Genomic DNA, 16,571 nt, shown 5'->3' with positions numbered 1-16,571 from the left:
GACTTGAACAGCGGAACTTTGTAACTGAACAAGAAATTATGTCTGTTTATATAGAATTAAAGAGAAAGTATTAGCACATAAAACAAAGCAACTTAAACGACTTACATTGAAAGAAGTGTTTAATAAAGTAAAGAAATAAATATTAAGCTTTTTTTTTTGTAAATTTTGATACTCTTTAGATCATAATTGTTCTTTATTTCATAAATTATGGTTTCATATTTTTAATTTTATAATTTCTGCATGCCATCTTACCAGATTTAAACTGATGATCTATAACCCGGAAAAATCGATAATCCAGAATCGCCGAAGTCCCGACGAGTCCAGATTAACGACTTGTATTCCGTTTTGAGGACCGTAAAAAAATTGCAGCGAAAATGTATGTGCAAAAGCACCAGAACTAGCCCATGCACCCATTTAACAACTCGCCAAATCTAGCCTACACACTGATTTCAGATTGCATAAGTTTATATAGTTCTATATTTCTTAAGATGCCATTGAAATACTAGTTTAATTTTTAAATCCATTTTTGATTTTAAATTCTTTTTTGATATCCTATGGATTTAACAATTTGGGAATTGCCCATGACAAAAAGTCTGCAACAGAATTTTGGGTAAAGTACAGAATCATCCACTGCTTGACACACTTATAAGAATTGCACATACTCGGTATATATGTACATATCGACCTATTTTCACTTCAAAAAGAAACCCCAGAAATGCACAAAAATGGCACTGCACACACCCTTGACTTTATCTATGTACACAACGACCTATTTTCACTTAAGTAAAAGAAAATTGACAAAAATCCAATTGTTTTTACCCTTGTAAAAAGTGGCAAACAAATAAGTGGGCGATTCTGCACTTTACCGATAATTTTTTCAAAGAAAAGGCATCATTCATTATAGAAAATTATGTTTGAACAACCAACGGGATGAAAGTATGCTTTAGCGATAACTCTGTAGCGAAATAGCGATGCAGTCATCCTTTCAGTTATGTTTAGCAATTTTTATATAAATTATAATATTGATCTGAAATAGTTATTTACTCTTATGCTTCCATTCAGTCATGTTTAGCCTTTTTCATATAAATTATAATAATCAAAAAGTATTATATGAAATTAACCTTTCATCTAAATTAAAACATCAATCTTAAATAGTTATTTACTATTATATTCCTTTCTTGCGTTAGGGTTGCCGCAATTAGTTTTGGCAACATTGGCATCAACAATAGTTTGTCGATTTTTTACTGCCCTCAAAACCGAATAGTACCTGCAAAAGATATGTAGATACAGTTGAACTTTAACAAAAAAAAAAAAAAAAAAAGATAATTTAATTGGAAATTTTAAGTTTACAAACTACAATAAAAATTTACATTGTGCCAATGTGAAGTGAAGGAAATCACCTAGGCATTTTGTCATTTTTAGTTTTGTCACAGCCTACCAAGAGAATGCTTTACAGTGTATTGAATAAATAGTCAAAGTGACGCTTGGCTTCCTTTTGAGTAACACATATGTTATAAAAAAATTAAGAATGCATGCCGGGCACAAAGGCTATGAAGTACGAAATCAGATATTCAGCAAGATATCTGAGATCACATGACAGACTTGAATAAATAAGAATGTAGCAAAAAGACAACAACAATTAATGAAGTGTAGCAACAATTTTATAGGCTTTCGATGTGTCTGTCACAAAGCTGCAAGCATCTGAGGCTTCAAGACTATCTGCAGTTAAAATCATACCACATTTATTGCCCTCTTCCCTAGCACTACAGAAAATATAGGTTTTTAACGAAAGTTTCTGCCACTGTAAATATCATCTGTGCAAACATTTCGCGTTAGCGTTTTTAATTATATTTTGTCAAACAACTTTTGGCATTTGAAAGAAAAAGACTTGCTTTAGAACACTGCGTTGTGAAATTTGTAAAAAAAAAATACCATTATTATTAAATACAAGATGTCTGAAATGGAACCACCATGAAATTAGAATAGAACCATCATTTACTTCCAGTTCTCTTATAAAAAGTCAGCTACAGAATGTCACCAAATCATGTGTACAGCTTTAGGTACTAATGTTGTATCATATGACACAGTGAAGGTTTGGTACCAAAAGTTCAAAAACAAGGACTATGACATTCAAGAATTATAGAGCACTCTGGCTGGCCTACTGATATTGATGAGGCCTGCCTGCGAGAACTGGTGGAAGAAGATCAGTATGCAACCATTCGAGAGCTTACTAAGGAGTTAGAAGTTAGTCTTAGTTAGTATGGTCTTAGTTAGAGTTAGAAGTCCACTAATCATAATATACATCGTATAAACTTGACATACAAATTCAATCGCTGGTTACCGCATGAGCAGACTCCAGGACATAAGGACAGACGTGTTCGGGCCTGCACTAATTTGCTCAAATATAAATGTAGGGACAAAGTTCTGGACCAGATCTCACTTAAAGTGGATCATCACAAAAGTTGATTTACTTCAACAACACAAGCCAAAAAGGGTGTTGGTCTGCAACCGGTGAGCCTGCCAGCAGTGTCGCAAAGTGCAATTTGACTAACGAAAAGATCATGCCTTGTATCTGGTGGGATTGCTGTAGTATTATATACAAAGACTACCTGGAAAAAGGTAAAATGCTCAACATTAAGGTGTATAGCGAGATGTTAGCTGTGTTGATGCTGCTATCAAAGAAAAACATGGAACTGAGTTCTGGTGCAAAAAGCCGGAACAAGATAATGCAAGGCTACATGTGTCTGCATTCACCAGCCAGATCTTGAAATGTGATTTTGTGTTGAAGTCATTCAAGTCTCTGGCCATTTGGAAAAATATAAGATATTTATCTTTCAAATTTAATCTGTGTGCTATTGATAAATAAACTAAGCTGATTAAAAGGAATAGATGCAGTTCTTAAAAATATTACTTTTTTACTTTTGAATCTGATTCAGTTAAATAAAAATGCATTTAATTTGTGATACAGCTAATTAAAAACATTAAATATCCTTAAAGAATTACATTACACACTTTTTCACTTTCAAATATATGTAAAATACTCAACATTTCCATGTTAGTGTAAATGTATATTCATCTAGTATGCTATTCTACATGGGTCATCGCTATTGATAACCTATGCTGATAAACCACACTGAAATTCAAGAGTCCTTTTAACCCGCGAGCACACGCGGCGGGTATGTCATACCCATGTGCATTTTTCGTGTTGTATATTTCTCACCCATTCTTTCATAAAAGGACAAAACTTGGTGTAGCTGAGTTCAAGGTCACATACTTTAATGGGGGAAATTCCTGAGGTGGCAAATGCAACGGTTTTTTAGGACCAGCATTGTTCAGGCATGTCATACCCGCGCGTGTACTGGCATTTCTCAGTGAGTCACTTTACATTTCTCGTTTTCAAGCTTTTAGTATAAGTTTTTCTTGAGCTGTAAGCATGGTGCCGTATATTCCTTACGATGAAGAGATGAAAAGATTGAAAAATCTCCTTGAAACAGTTTCTTCCGATGAGGATTCATTTAGTGAAGAAGAGGAAGATGTTGATGACGAAGAATATAATTAGTAATCATGATTCATCCATATAGAGTAGTGATTCAGATACAGAAACAGAAAATGAAATTCTGGAATGTAGCAATGAGTTTTATGTTGGAAAAAATTGAGTAAAATGGAACAAAAATAAATTCCGGAATAATGTTAGAATTGGTGCCAAAAGTATTATAACTAAACTCCCTGGGAATACAAAGTATTCTAAAGTCGTCTCAACACCTTCACGTATTTTCCGATTCCTTGTTATTGCTTATCGATGAAGATATGTCTAAAACATGTAGTTGACAATACAAATATTTATGTTGATTCAATACGAGAAAATTTCACTCGTGAACGGGATGAGTACTTTTCTCAAAGCCTTAGGAATGCAGCTAATAGAAAATGTTAAAAATGAACGACGACGAGCATCTGTGGTTCCTGATTCTGGACAAACGCTGACCACCGATGAACATGTTAACAATGGACCACCCTCCAAAAAAACCTAAAATGACTTACAAGAGGTGTACAGAGTGCTCCAAGAAAAAAGATAGACTAGATTCATTTGTGAAAATTGTAGCAAAAGTATATGTATGGAACATATGACTTCATTTTGTAAACAATGTTCAAAAAATTTTAAGTAAATAATTTTTCCTCTCCTTATTGTTTCCTGTTTTGTCTAAAATGAAGTATTAACTTGGTTTTATATTTTAATTTCTTTTAAAAAAACGATTATTTTTTCGGAACATTTTTATTTACAATTTTTTTATTCGGGTATGACATATCCGGCGCGTGTTTTCGTGTTCGTCGGATCGGTGCGTGTGCTTGCGGGTTAAACAAAACCTTAAATTTTTTTTTTTAAATCTCTGTTTATATGCATAAGATATCCATAAAAATAGACATATCATAAAATTTTATAAACCAAAACAACAAAACACTCATAAATCCTACAAGCATCAAGGAGTACTTTCACATATCTAGACTGAACTTTCCTGCCAATTATGTTTTTCTGAAGGTGGGCAAAACTGTGCCAAAGCAAGAATGCTGAAATAAAGCTACAAAACAGAAATTTCTGTTTCATTTCTTATTTTAATTTCATTTATACATAAAAGACAGTTCTTTGAAGTTCTTACAACAAAAACAGATTGCAATGCCAAATTTGTGAACTTTTTGTTTAATGAAAATAAATTAACACACATAGAGAATAACAGTGTAAATAATGCCAAGTACCGTGCAATTTCGAGTTTCTTCAACATTAAACAGATCACTGTGTACTTGAAGAGAATAGAGCCAGGGGAAAAAAAAAAAAAAATAAGTGTTTTCATTATGGATGTTTTTTGCACTTTTAATTTTGTTAATTGGTTACCGGTTTATGTAATTATTACAGTACCAAGATTTGGGAAAATGGCTATCATCCAGTGCAGAATTTATGTATAAGCTACACAAACTGTAGCTTAGCACACCTACTTTCTTGGGGGTTCCCCAAAAATCATATTTTGAACTGACATATAATATCTGGACTTATAAAGGGCCCATGTCTCAAATAGCTTAGAGCCTTATCAAGTCCAAACCCGGCCCTGCTATCATCTGTCACTTTGATTAAAAATTAGTCATCAATGGTTGGCTCTAATGAACACTCTCTTAATTTTATGTATTTTCATAATTATTTTTTGCTTGAACAATTTTACTACAGTAAAATTTCAAACACAAGCTGATTTGTGTATAAGACAAGAGTATGTTTTTTTTTCCAAAAATTTATCCAAAATTCAAAACCCATATACAAGTCGAAACAGGGAAGGGAATCCTGCAACACTCAGACATGTCTCTGTGAGGACAAAAATGTTGCCAAGAAGGTAAAAATTTTGGATTATTTTCCAATCAAATCACTATAAAGTAAACAGCAGACACCAAAGATGATAGTTTTAACTCTAGTAACCATTTCTGAAGCTAGCATAATTTTTCCGTTCTTATGTTGTATGTGTATGACCTATGGTATCTATGCTAGTCGTTTTCTATGCCATTTTATTTTTGCCCGAAGCATAAGCAATAAGAAAAATTCTTAAAAAGCAAATTTCAAACTACAAGTGATTATGTTTGATGAAAGTTTTAACAACAGTATAGCTGCTCAGCATTTCTCCGTAAATGCAAGATGAAAATTTCTCCATAAATGAAAAAGAAAGGAGAAAAGTGTGCAAATTTAACAAATACCAGATTTTTTGTTTTTGTTTTTTTGTTAATGCACTGAATTGACATTATAAACTGGTAATCAAAATTAAAGGATAATGAGAGAAATAAAATGCAACTGATACTTAAAAATTATTAACAGAAATTTGTATAAAAGCATTCATTAACATAAATTAAAATGTTTGGCAGTTGATTATTCGAAGAATATTCAAATCAAAACCAAATTTATGGAAAGTGGAAAATGATGGAAAAAATTAAGTCACCTGTTGTGGAAAAAAGAAATTAATATGGCGTATGGCCACCGCAAACCTTTTATGTTATTTCCTTGTTTGATATAAAATGTTAATTAGTTTATTAAATTAGTTTAATAAATTTAATTTAATTAAATTATATTTAATTAGTTTATTAAGATTATATATATTTTTTGTTGGCTGCTCCTTTGACTTTTTAAGTGAATATAGTTTGATGTGTACATGGTCAAAGGGAGTGCGCAATGCCTAGTTTGTACAATTCTCTGATGTTTTTTTGAGTGAAAATAGGGTCATGTGTACATGGATAAATTCAAGGAAATGCGGAATGGCAAGTTTGTGCAATTCTGCGATGATTTTTTTTTAAGTGAAAATAGGTCGATGTGTATACGGATAATGAGTTTGTGCAATTCTTTTTCTTGTTATTTGGCTTTGTAAATCTCCGTTACATAAGGCAAAATAACAAGAATTGCACAAACTCGGTATCCATGTATCACCAATTTTCACCAAGGGGTACCTGTAAATATACTTTTACTGCTGCTGGTTTTTGACATAATGACAAATAAAAATTAAAACTGTGCAGAAACTGTTTAAGGTCAACTCCAGATATTATCAGGAACAAATTTTATACCCAGTTTTCAAATATGAAATACCTTCTGTTCACACACAGGGCCATCATTCAATCGAGCTGCATCAAGACAAAGAAAGCAAGTAGCCACATCCACTGCAAGCAACCAAAATCCACTGTTAATTTCCTGGAAAAAATGGAACAAGAAATGGGTATTAAGGTTTACTCCCATCTTTACTAAATCATCTGATAATTAATTCATGGATATTTGCACTTTTAGACTTTTAAAAAGTGAATTGTCCAAACGTCGACCTACAACAATCCTTAGACTATGGAATGCTATTCAAGAGGAATGGTAGAAAATATTTCTTCCGATATTGCAAAAGGCTTTTTTAATGTCTTGTAAATTACACAGTGAAAAGATGGTGAAAAATATGGGTTATCAAATGGATTATTTAAAACAAAAAATTTAGGTAAAATATTTATATAAATACAATGAAAATCATCTAAAAAATGTTCAAACAGTCTCTGTAAATATTATTTTTGTTCAGTCGCACTTGTTTTAATAGAACCTTTATTTCCTTCTCCATTTTTCCATCATAGTATTCAGAAATACGCTGAAAATCTTTCTCGCGGAAATGTAATTCACAAACCTAAATCCCTCAAATGTAAACCTAGACCTAATTACTAATTTTAGAGTAATAAAAGTAGGATTTCTCATAATTTAATTGATTTCTGAACAAAACAAGTAATAGCAAGCATATGTATGATTATCTCCCACACAGGAGGGGGACAGGAAAGGGTTCTTAGTGACATAAGATTTAGTAATATTTAAATTTTCATGCATTAGGAATTTAATTTCTTTTTTTATGCAAAACTATATTATGCTATACTAACCTATTATAAACTATATTATGCATATACTTATGCATTTTATATTACAATTTAAAAAAACAACTGTGAGCATCTTTATTGCCATTGCAGTTTCTTTATGAAAAACTTCTGGTACAAAGATATATAAAAAATTAAGTAGTTCCATTTTCTGCTGTATATGTATGAACTTAAAAGTTTAACAAGTTATAAAATTAATCAAAAAGTAAAACATTGGAGATTTAAAAAAATAATTCAATATTTAACAATCGTACAACTCGATATATAATATATTAACTCATGCATGATTACTTTACAAAATATTATACATAATGTATATTACAGAAATGAAATTCTGTGATATAACCATATCCATTCTTTTAAATACAGAAGCAAATACCTTAATAAATTTAATTAAAATTAAACTTAATTAATTAATTAACAAATTAAGCTTAACTTACCATAGAATCTTTCGAAGTGGTAAGATTTTCTCGCAGTATTGATTTCAACCATCCATTCAACAAGTCTTGTTTTGGAAATCTGTTGTACACACTTTATGGTCATCATTAAAATTTCTTCCGCATAATGGCACACAACACTTTAAAAGCATAATGAAAACTGGAAAAAAAAATCAATATTAAATTAGGCAGACATTCAACGTACTAAAACAATGCTATGGTCCACTAACGCTTCCTCTCACGACAAAAGACAAAATTCCCATAACTCGCTAATACTTCCTTCGGGGCTTAAATTGTGCCGGAGCCCGGGTCAGGTACTTCTTAGTTTTTGGAATAAATCCTAATTCTAACTAGAGCACACCAAAGCCCTAAATAAGAAGGCTCTGGCACTTTGTTTATATAATTGAACAAACTTTTAGTTAGATATTTGACCTAAAATATCTGAATTTCATATATTTTCAGTAATGAAATTATATAAAAAAATCGTTTGTTAAATTTTAATTTATCTTTTTACATTTTGCTAAATTTTAATTATTTAATTTCTTTAATCATTGATTATTTAATTATTTTAATAATTCATTCTTTAATTTTCAATTACTTTAATCATTGATTGTTTAACTGTTTTAATAATTAATTATTAATAATTTGATTGGTTAGTTTATTATTTATTTATTCTTGTTCTCCTTTCCTTAAGGTCTTCCACAGGGCTCCGGCACTTCTAATTTTAGAAACTAAGCCCTGACTTCCCTTATTAGCCTGGGATAAGGCTTAGGTCCAGGGCCCCATGCCTTGTGCCCTTCGGCCACCTAAGAAGGTCTGCCCACGGCATTAGACATACAGATAACTGGTTAGAAAGCCTATAGGCGAAGGCTTCTACTTTCATATATCACTTGTTCAATCACCCTAATGAAATAAAAGTCAAATTACATTGTAAAGTGCAGGAAATTGTGGTAAGCAATGGTAAGATCTGGTAAGGAGGTGCTGCCATCTATTGTAAGTTCTCGAGGTAGAAGTTCTCGTAAATGAAAAGTTCACAATTGTTCATGATCTTAAAGATTAGTGCACTTTTAGAGAAGATATCACACACAACTAAATAAAAACAAAGTTAAAAGAAGTCTTGGTTAAATAAAATTCTAGCTACATGAGATAAGCAGCGTACATAAATTATTTACAGCAAAATTGGGAAAAAACGTAATACATAGCATTAAAAAATGCTTTTTATTGACATAGTCGAGGGATTACCTTTTGTTTCAATCTCGTAATTTTCGAACTGTTAATTAACAATGATACGGGAAGCGTAAGGCAACAAAGTCTACGACTGCACTTTACCGCTCAGCTATGTTTGCTTATCTACATACAGTAGCTCCCAAAATTTGTTCGTACACTTAAGATTTTCATTGAAATAACACTCTATCCATTAATTAAAGTAAACTTTCTGAATGAAATTTTAATAAGATCGTAACAAAATTACATGAAATATTTTTAAAATATAGTGAAACTTTATTTAAAAAAAATTAATAATAGAAAAATGACAAACATTTTATCTCACGTATACTGAAATATTTTTGGGTAAAATCAAAATTAGAATTACCATTTACCACTTTTTTAAATTTTTGCATTGTGGTGGCATTTAAAAAACTGTTTTCTTTAATTTTTTATTGTTTACTTCAAAATATGCGGTTAATCTTCGGATTATGGTAAATTGGCGATTTTTTGGCGACCAACCCTGCTACAGCAACCTGCTAGTTTTTTTTTGGACGCCATTTTGTTTTCACGAAGTTTCCAACAATCTGCTAGCTGAATTACGCTTATGGTACAAAAGTGCTTAATCATGACGAAGATTAGGTGCGAAATTGGGAGAAAGTGTAGAATCGCACACTGCTTGCCGCGTTTTCAAGAATTGCACATACACGGTATCCATGTACGTTGACCTATTTAACTTAAAAAAAATCACAGAATTGCACAAAAATGACATTACGCACACTCTTGACTTTACACTGCTAAAGTCCTAGCTAGTAACCTATTGAAACATGGGTTGCAGTCGTAAAGAAATTACAAACAGCATTCAAAAATTGAGAATTTTTCACCATAGTAGTGGTAAATCAAATCAAAATATCGCTATATTAGTTAATTTATCCCATTCTACAGTGCAGTATGGGAAAAAAATGCTTTAAAAAAGAAAACCAGATTGAAAACAAGGTAAGAAAATGTCGACCGAGAAAATTAACTAAACATGACGAGAGATTTATTATTAGAAAATTTGTGAAAAACCCACATTGGAGTGGTGTAAAAGTTTCTGCAGAATTTAATGCATACTTATTGAAGTTTTCTACTTCAATTTCACCTGAAACTGTTCGGCGATTTCTCAGAGAAGCAGGATTGCATGGATGTTCTGCCCGTAAAACCAAATTTAACATTTTTGGTTCCGATGATCGAATAACTGTATGGAGAAGAAAAAATGAGGAACTTCATTCTAAGAACTTAGTTGAAACAGTTAAGCATGATGGTGGAGGTGTTCTTGTGTGGGGGTGCATAGCAGCATCAGGACTAGGTAATTTGGTATTTATTGATGGCATAATGAATCATTCTCTTTATTTAAATATTTTAAGAGACAATTTAAAATTATCAGGCCAAAATATGAGTATTGTAAACAACTTCATTTTTAATCATGTTAACGATCCTAAGCATACGGCTCTCAACGTTCGCCTTTGGTGTCTCTATAATTGTACACAGGTTTTGAAAACACCACCTCAGTCGCCAGATTTAAACCCCATAGAACACATTTGGAAAGAACTGGAGCTTAGAGTACGAAAACACGACATCAAAATGAAAAGCTAACTCAAAACAGTCATGATAGAAGAACGGATGAACATTGATACAGATAAACTAGTAAAATATATTCCCAGACGTTTAAAAGCTGTTGTGGATGCTAAAGGATATCCTAATAAATATTATTTAAACGAAAATGAAAATATTTACTAATATGTCAAGATTTTTTTGAAGTGTACGAAAACTTTTGCGAGATAAAATGTTTGTCATTTTTTGATTATTAATTTCTTAAACATAAAGTTTCGCTATATATTAAAAATATTTCATGTAATTTTGTTACGAATAAATTATAGATCTTATTATTAAAATCTCATTCAGATAGTTTACTTTTAATTAAGGATAGAGCCCTATTTCAATGAAAATCATGTGTACGGAAACTTTTGGGAGCTACTGTATGGCTTATTTATTGTCTCTATCGACGAACATTTTGACTGCAGCTAGCGCAATTTGAAGCTTGTTTTCGTTGGTTTTGTTATACAATTAACAGAGTGATGGCTAATTGAATTTTTGGACTTTATTAACAAAAAAGGTAAAGAGAACTTACGTACATCTTATTGTTTACATAAAACTTTTTGAAATAATAATGGTGATGCCAAATGCATAAAACGTAATTTTACAATTTGTTATACAACAAAACAATGATGCCACTAAAACTGCACATAATATTAATTAAATGATCAATTCTGAACAGCCTCCTTCGACATGAAAATAGTCATTGTTCATATAGATTAACTTTTACTTATTGACTATTTTTACAACAATCAACGTCTTCTGAAAATGAAACTGAGATGCTGGAAGCGCCTTCGTCAGAATGTCTGCTTGTTGTTCATTACTTCTGACATAGCCTGATTGCATATGTCCCTCCGATAACTCATCTTGCACAAACTTGTACCTTTGGTCAATGAGCGTGCGTGGAATATTAGATTTTTGATGTGCTTGATAGTGCTCTGGTTATCAATTTGTAGGATAGGCAATGAGACATTATTAGCTATCCAGGGGTGCCGCGTGGGGGTGGCAAAATTGTTCACCGCACAAGGGCACCTGGGCCAGTGGGGCGCAAAAATTGATTCTTATCACAAGAAATAAAACACAATTCTGGATTTTTCCTCTTAGATATGCGTACAATATCACAATATCATGCAATATCACGCAGTAGTTACATTTTAAACCACTAAAGCATCAAATGAAACGCAATCGAAAGCTCAAAGCTAATCCGATCTCACTTCAAATTCGCTACAGTCAACAAAACAGTTATGTAAACAACTGAACTGAGATATTTCTCTCCGGCGTTTTAAAACTTTTTAATCGTGCACCAAAAGATATTTCTGTAAAGCAAAAGATTAGAATTACGGTCACAGCTAAGACAGTAGTCAATTACATTTATTCAGTTTAAATATACTCGTAAATTACCAGATATCTATCATTAAATGCGCGTGCTCCAGTGTTTTGACTTTTTCGGCGTAGTTTCTCTTAAAACTCGTCACGCGCTGCATTACACGGGAAAATAAAACGATTTTAATTTCAAGTCTAGTAAAAATTGCTAACTAAATACAAAATCGGAATAAGATATTCGTTTTTCTCTCCAGATCTAGGTGTCATATATTATTGTGTTGTCTTATTCATCTGTATTATAGCTCTTATGTATTGCTGAGGTATTTCCTTACTTCTGCAAGCCTCATGACCTATCTGGTGAAACAAGTGAGGTTTTGCATTTCTTTTCTTAAATAACAATACCAACAATAAACTAGTAATGGCTATAAAAAGGTAAACGTAGTTGTGGCAGGAGGAGTGCGTCCAAGAGAAGGCAGATAAACTTCGAGCTCAGCGGCAACAAAAAAACCTTAGCTACCTTTCTAATGCAAAATTACAATCTAAATCCTTTCAGACTTTTTTGTTTTCCTTTTTTTAAAGAACGTTCTTGTTTTGAGTGCTGTGTTATTTTACATAGCCAAATAAACTTGTCTACAAATTAAATTACTTCAAAACATAGATAAAATATTAACTCTCAGGTTTTATTTATTATAACACATTTTATTCTCCTTACCTGCAATTTTAATTGCAGTCGCGATAACCGTCAAATGACTAAACTACGAGTGTATTTCGGTAAATTTCCAATCGCTGTAGCTGATTTAATTGCTTGTACGAATCATACGTAAGCATGATTTAATTGGCAATAATAAATGAAGGCGTTATCTTTCTTGTTGTAAAGTTTAGTCTCTCTAAATTGGCAACAAATCTACTATTCTGCTGTTTCAAATGTAAACAAACATGTTCGCCATGCTATTTAAAGATTAGGCTTAACCGCACTTAAACAGCTTTTAAATTGTTGATAATTCTACAAATATTGCTTGCAGATTTCCTTAAGGAATAAGAAACTTAACCGAAAGATAACAAAAACATAATTCAATCATTTTTAAAGCAAAAAATGCACAATTTACAAACATATAAGAGTAAGGAAACTGAGATCACTGAGCCGGGTAACAGAGTGGATATATATATAAATATGTTTGTATACGTTTGGTACGGCCGATTGCAATAAAAATACGAAACCAACCATCTACATGTTATAGCAGCCCTATATACAAAATTTCAACGTTATAAGGCTACTCGTTTTCGAGTTATGCGAGATACATACATTAGTACATTCAGAATTCATTTTAAAACCGTTTTATAATTTTTTAGAGGAAAAGAGTCTTTTATTCTGTCCTTTCGTACAGATGTCACGCAAAAACATCGTTAAATTGCGTTCGATAGCGGTCAAAATGGATATTTTCGTTGAAATATGCTGCCTGAAACTTTTCGCGATTACAATATTTCCTTTTTTACTTCGTACAAGGAAGTAAAAAGGAGGAATAGGGTATTTGTATGTCTATATTCATATTGTTTCTTCTTGTGATGAAATTGGATACGAAAATCCATTAATTTTTAGTCCAAAGGGATTTGAATCCCGAAGGACTATTAGTTTCTTTTTGGCATTTTGCGTCGGACTCATAAATGTCGGTTCACTTTTCAAAGTGTTGCCACAAAATGTTAGAGTCCTGCATTATATTTGAAGAAATTAAATAATGAAAAATCTGCATAAATGATTGTCTATTTCTCGCATTGTGATAAAACAACGGTACATAGAGTCATCGAATTTTGAATAACGTAATCCTCCAACGAATATGAGCATGTGGAAGACCAAATTTGAAATTTGAAATTTGTTTTATGATCGATTTCCTATTTTTTAAAACTTTGACGAATTTTTGATTAACAAACTCAAGGATTTCAAAGCAAGCAATGGCAACGTTGTGCAGAAAAATCATTTTTATCTCCAGCGCGTGAGTCTCTGTATCGGAAATTCTAAAGATATGCTCGTTTTAAAACTATTTTGCGATATTGCTGTTGCACTGGATCTTATGGTTTAAGTGCGAGGAACATGATATTTAATAAAGAAAGGTAACACACAAAATGTTAAAAAACGCCCCTTTAGACGTAATTTAAAATCTGAAACATTTCAGATTTTTTTTTTTTTTTTTTTTTTCCAGTGAGAAAACTCATTTCTGTACGATCTTAAGATGATTTGTCAGTGCTTTATTTGTTAGTACGATATATTGTGCCATGATGCTTTAAACTGCGAAGATTTTTCTCCGCTTTTTATTTCTACCACAGTGTTTTGAAACTACGATGCTTTTTTCTTTGCTTTCTTTTGTCTCAAGACGACGTCTCAAGTCTTCCACCCTGTGTTACTTTCTCTGCGACGTCTTCGTCCGCGATGGTATAAAGACAGCAGATCTTGAAAACTAGCTTAAATGTTATTTCATATACGTATGAATTGGGAGTACCTACGTGATGGCACACTCGGCCCGATTTCAAGAGGTCCAGGTTCGAGTACCGGCGATAGCTTTGCACTTTTTTCCCGTTTTCTAAATTAAAAAACTCTAATGATCTACAGTGACGCTCGAACTAATAGGTGGTGGACGCTAATTTATCACACCAGAAATTGGCGATTGGGTAACCTAATCATCTAATCTCCCTTTAAAAGGGGGAGTACCAGAATTGGACGTAGCCAAACAAGTTGATCTTATGGTCATAACAGGCCAGGCCCAATTGAACAAAGGAAAATAAGTAAAACATAAAATAACTAAAGGAAAATAATCATGTATTAATAATAATTAAAAACATACAAGTGAAGGAAAAGACAAATACAAACATTTAAACAAGCGCAACACCAAAGACAAAAAACGCGAACAACAAACACAGTGATTACAAAAAAATTGGTTCAAATAAACACACCAAATAGTCATGGCCATAAAAAGTAAAAAGAAAAAAAGAATTCACTGAGTCCCTCTGCCCGGTACTCACCGTTAATAATTTTCATAACAGATTTACATAATTGTGCGAAATCTTTACTATCTTTATCAAACCACGGATTCTGAAATTCTAAAAGCTTCTCATAACTTTTTTATGAAATGTGACAGTCATCCTAAGAATATCATCAAAAAATTAGGAAATTATGATTTCACAATTGAACAACGCCACAAGAGACCCCGCACTATTCACCATAACAGTCGGTGGTAATGTATATATTTTCGTTTTCTTCTTATTTAGCGAAGATTTTACTTCATTTTCTTTACTTATAGATTTATTTATCAAATTACAATGCGCTATGGACTTTGTTCCTGCCAAAGCAGGTAGACTTTGTATGTAAATAGTTTTTACGCTTGTGAAACGTTTCAATGTACAGCAAATTGTGTTTTTCATCATTTCACTTTCCAATTATTGCTTATCAGAAGAATAATTTTTATGAAATTTTAAAAATGCCTTACAATACATCGTGCAAGAGATGGCGCAACCAGAGCTCCAGTCAACTAAAATGCTTTTCATCCTTATTAATAGATGGCGCCACACGACGCCTCATTTGTTCAAAGTTCACTTATTCTACGGACGGCGGCACAGGAGCCTCCGTCGCTAACAATCTCTGAGTTCTAGCACAGCATGTGCACAAGTATTGCCTTATTATTAGATACGTACCCGATTCCTCGAGCATTTAAAAGTCAAGTATAATATATTGGTAAAGGCCGTTAATGGTCGAATACCTCTTACTAAGTGATAAGACATAGACATAGACATAGACCATCCTTATCAATCGATTTTCAAAATCAATTTTTGTATTGTTTCTTAAGCTATTAAAGTAGGGATAGATATTGAGGAAGTGCTTAGCATCACCAAATAAACCACATAGTTTACATTTATCGTCGTCTTGTATCTTAAACCTAGTATAGTATCCCGGGAAACGCCCATGTCCGGTCAAAAATTGGTTAACGTCAAAATCATTGAAAATTATATCCTTTTTCTTAGTCAGTTTTAAATGTTTCAAATAACAATTTCTTCTGTGACAGCCACTGCTTAAGGGGGCTCGTACACCTTAAACCCCTTATAATCTTCGAATATGTGTGACTGTTGCGAGAATTGGGATAACTTATTTATTTAAAAACCAATTACTTCCAACTTTTTGCAGCTGACTGCATAATATAGCTGCTTCGGAAACTAGTAACCAGAAAGTTTGTGTTGCCACAAATACTTTTGTAATTTAATTCGCTTTGTGACAAAATTTTCGTCATGTTTCTACCCTGCGCGCACGATATATTAAAAATGGCTAATGGTACATACTTGAAATTTAATGGAATTCTTTATATGGGCACTATTTTCTAACTGAACCAAAAATGTGATGAATATTTTATTATTAAAAAATTTTATGGACGAAAGCATTACAGATTTTTTTTAATAAAATACATTTTATAAACTCAACTCCAAATAAAATAAAAATTTAACATGACATTCTTAGAATTTTTGGTTCACGGTGGTTCCCAAATGTTATAAAAGCTATATATTAAATATGGAATTAATTTATGC

The 16,571-nt window shown here is 32.2% G+C and overlaps 1 long non-coding RNA gene across 1 annotated transcript in view; it reads right to left on the bottom strand.

The window, feature by feature from the left end:
- Positions 1 to 8,001, bottom strand: part of LOC118184815 (uncharacterized) — a 40,606-nt gene extending 32,605 nt beyond the window's left edge. The window contains exons 1-2 of the long non-coding RNA XR_004757484.2: positions 7,851 to 8,001; positions 6,605 to 6,706 (exon numbers count right to left, since the gene is read on the bottom strand). This is a non-coding gene — a long non-coding RNA (uncharacterized LOC118184815). The remainder of the gene's footprint in view (positions 1 to 6,604; positions 6,707 to 7,850) is intronic.
- Between the last annotated feature and the right edge of the window lie 8,570 nt (positions 8,002 to 16,571).

Source organism: Stegodyphus dumicola, chromosome 8, assembly GCF_044657685.1.
Source record: "Stegodyphus dumicola isolate Sdum_Otavi_A_Nest chromosome 8, ASM4465768v1".
Classification (NCBI taxonomy): Eukaryota; Metazoa; Arthropoda; class Arachnida; order Araneae; family Eresidae; genus Stegodyphus; species Stegodyphus dumicola.
This window is presented reverse-complemented; position numbering and strand designations above follow the sequence as displayed.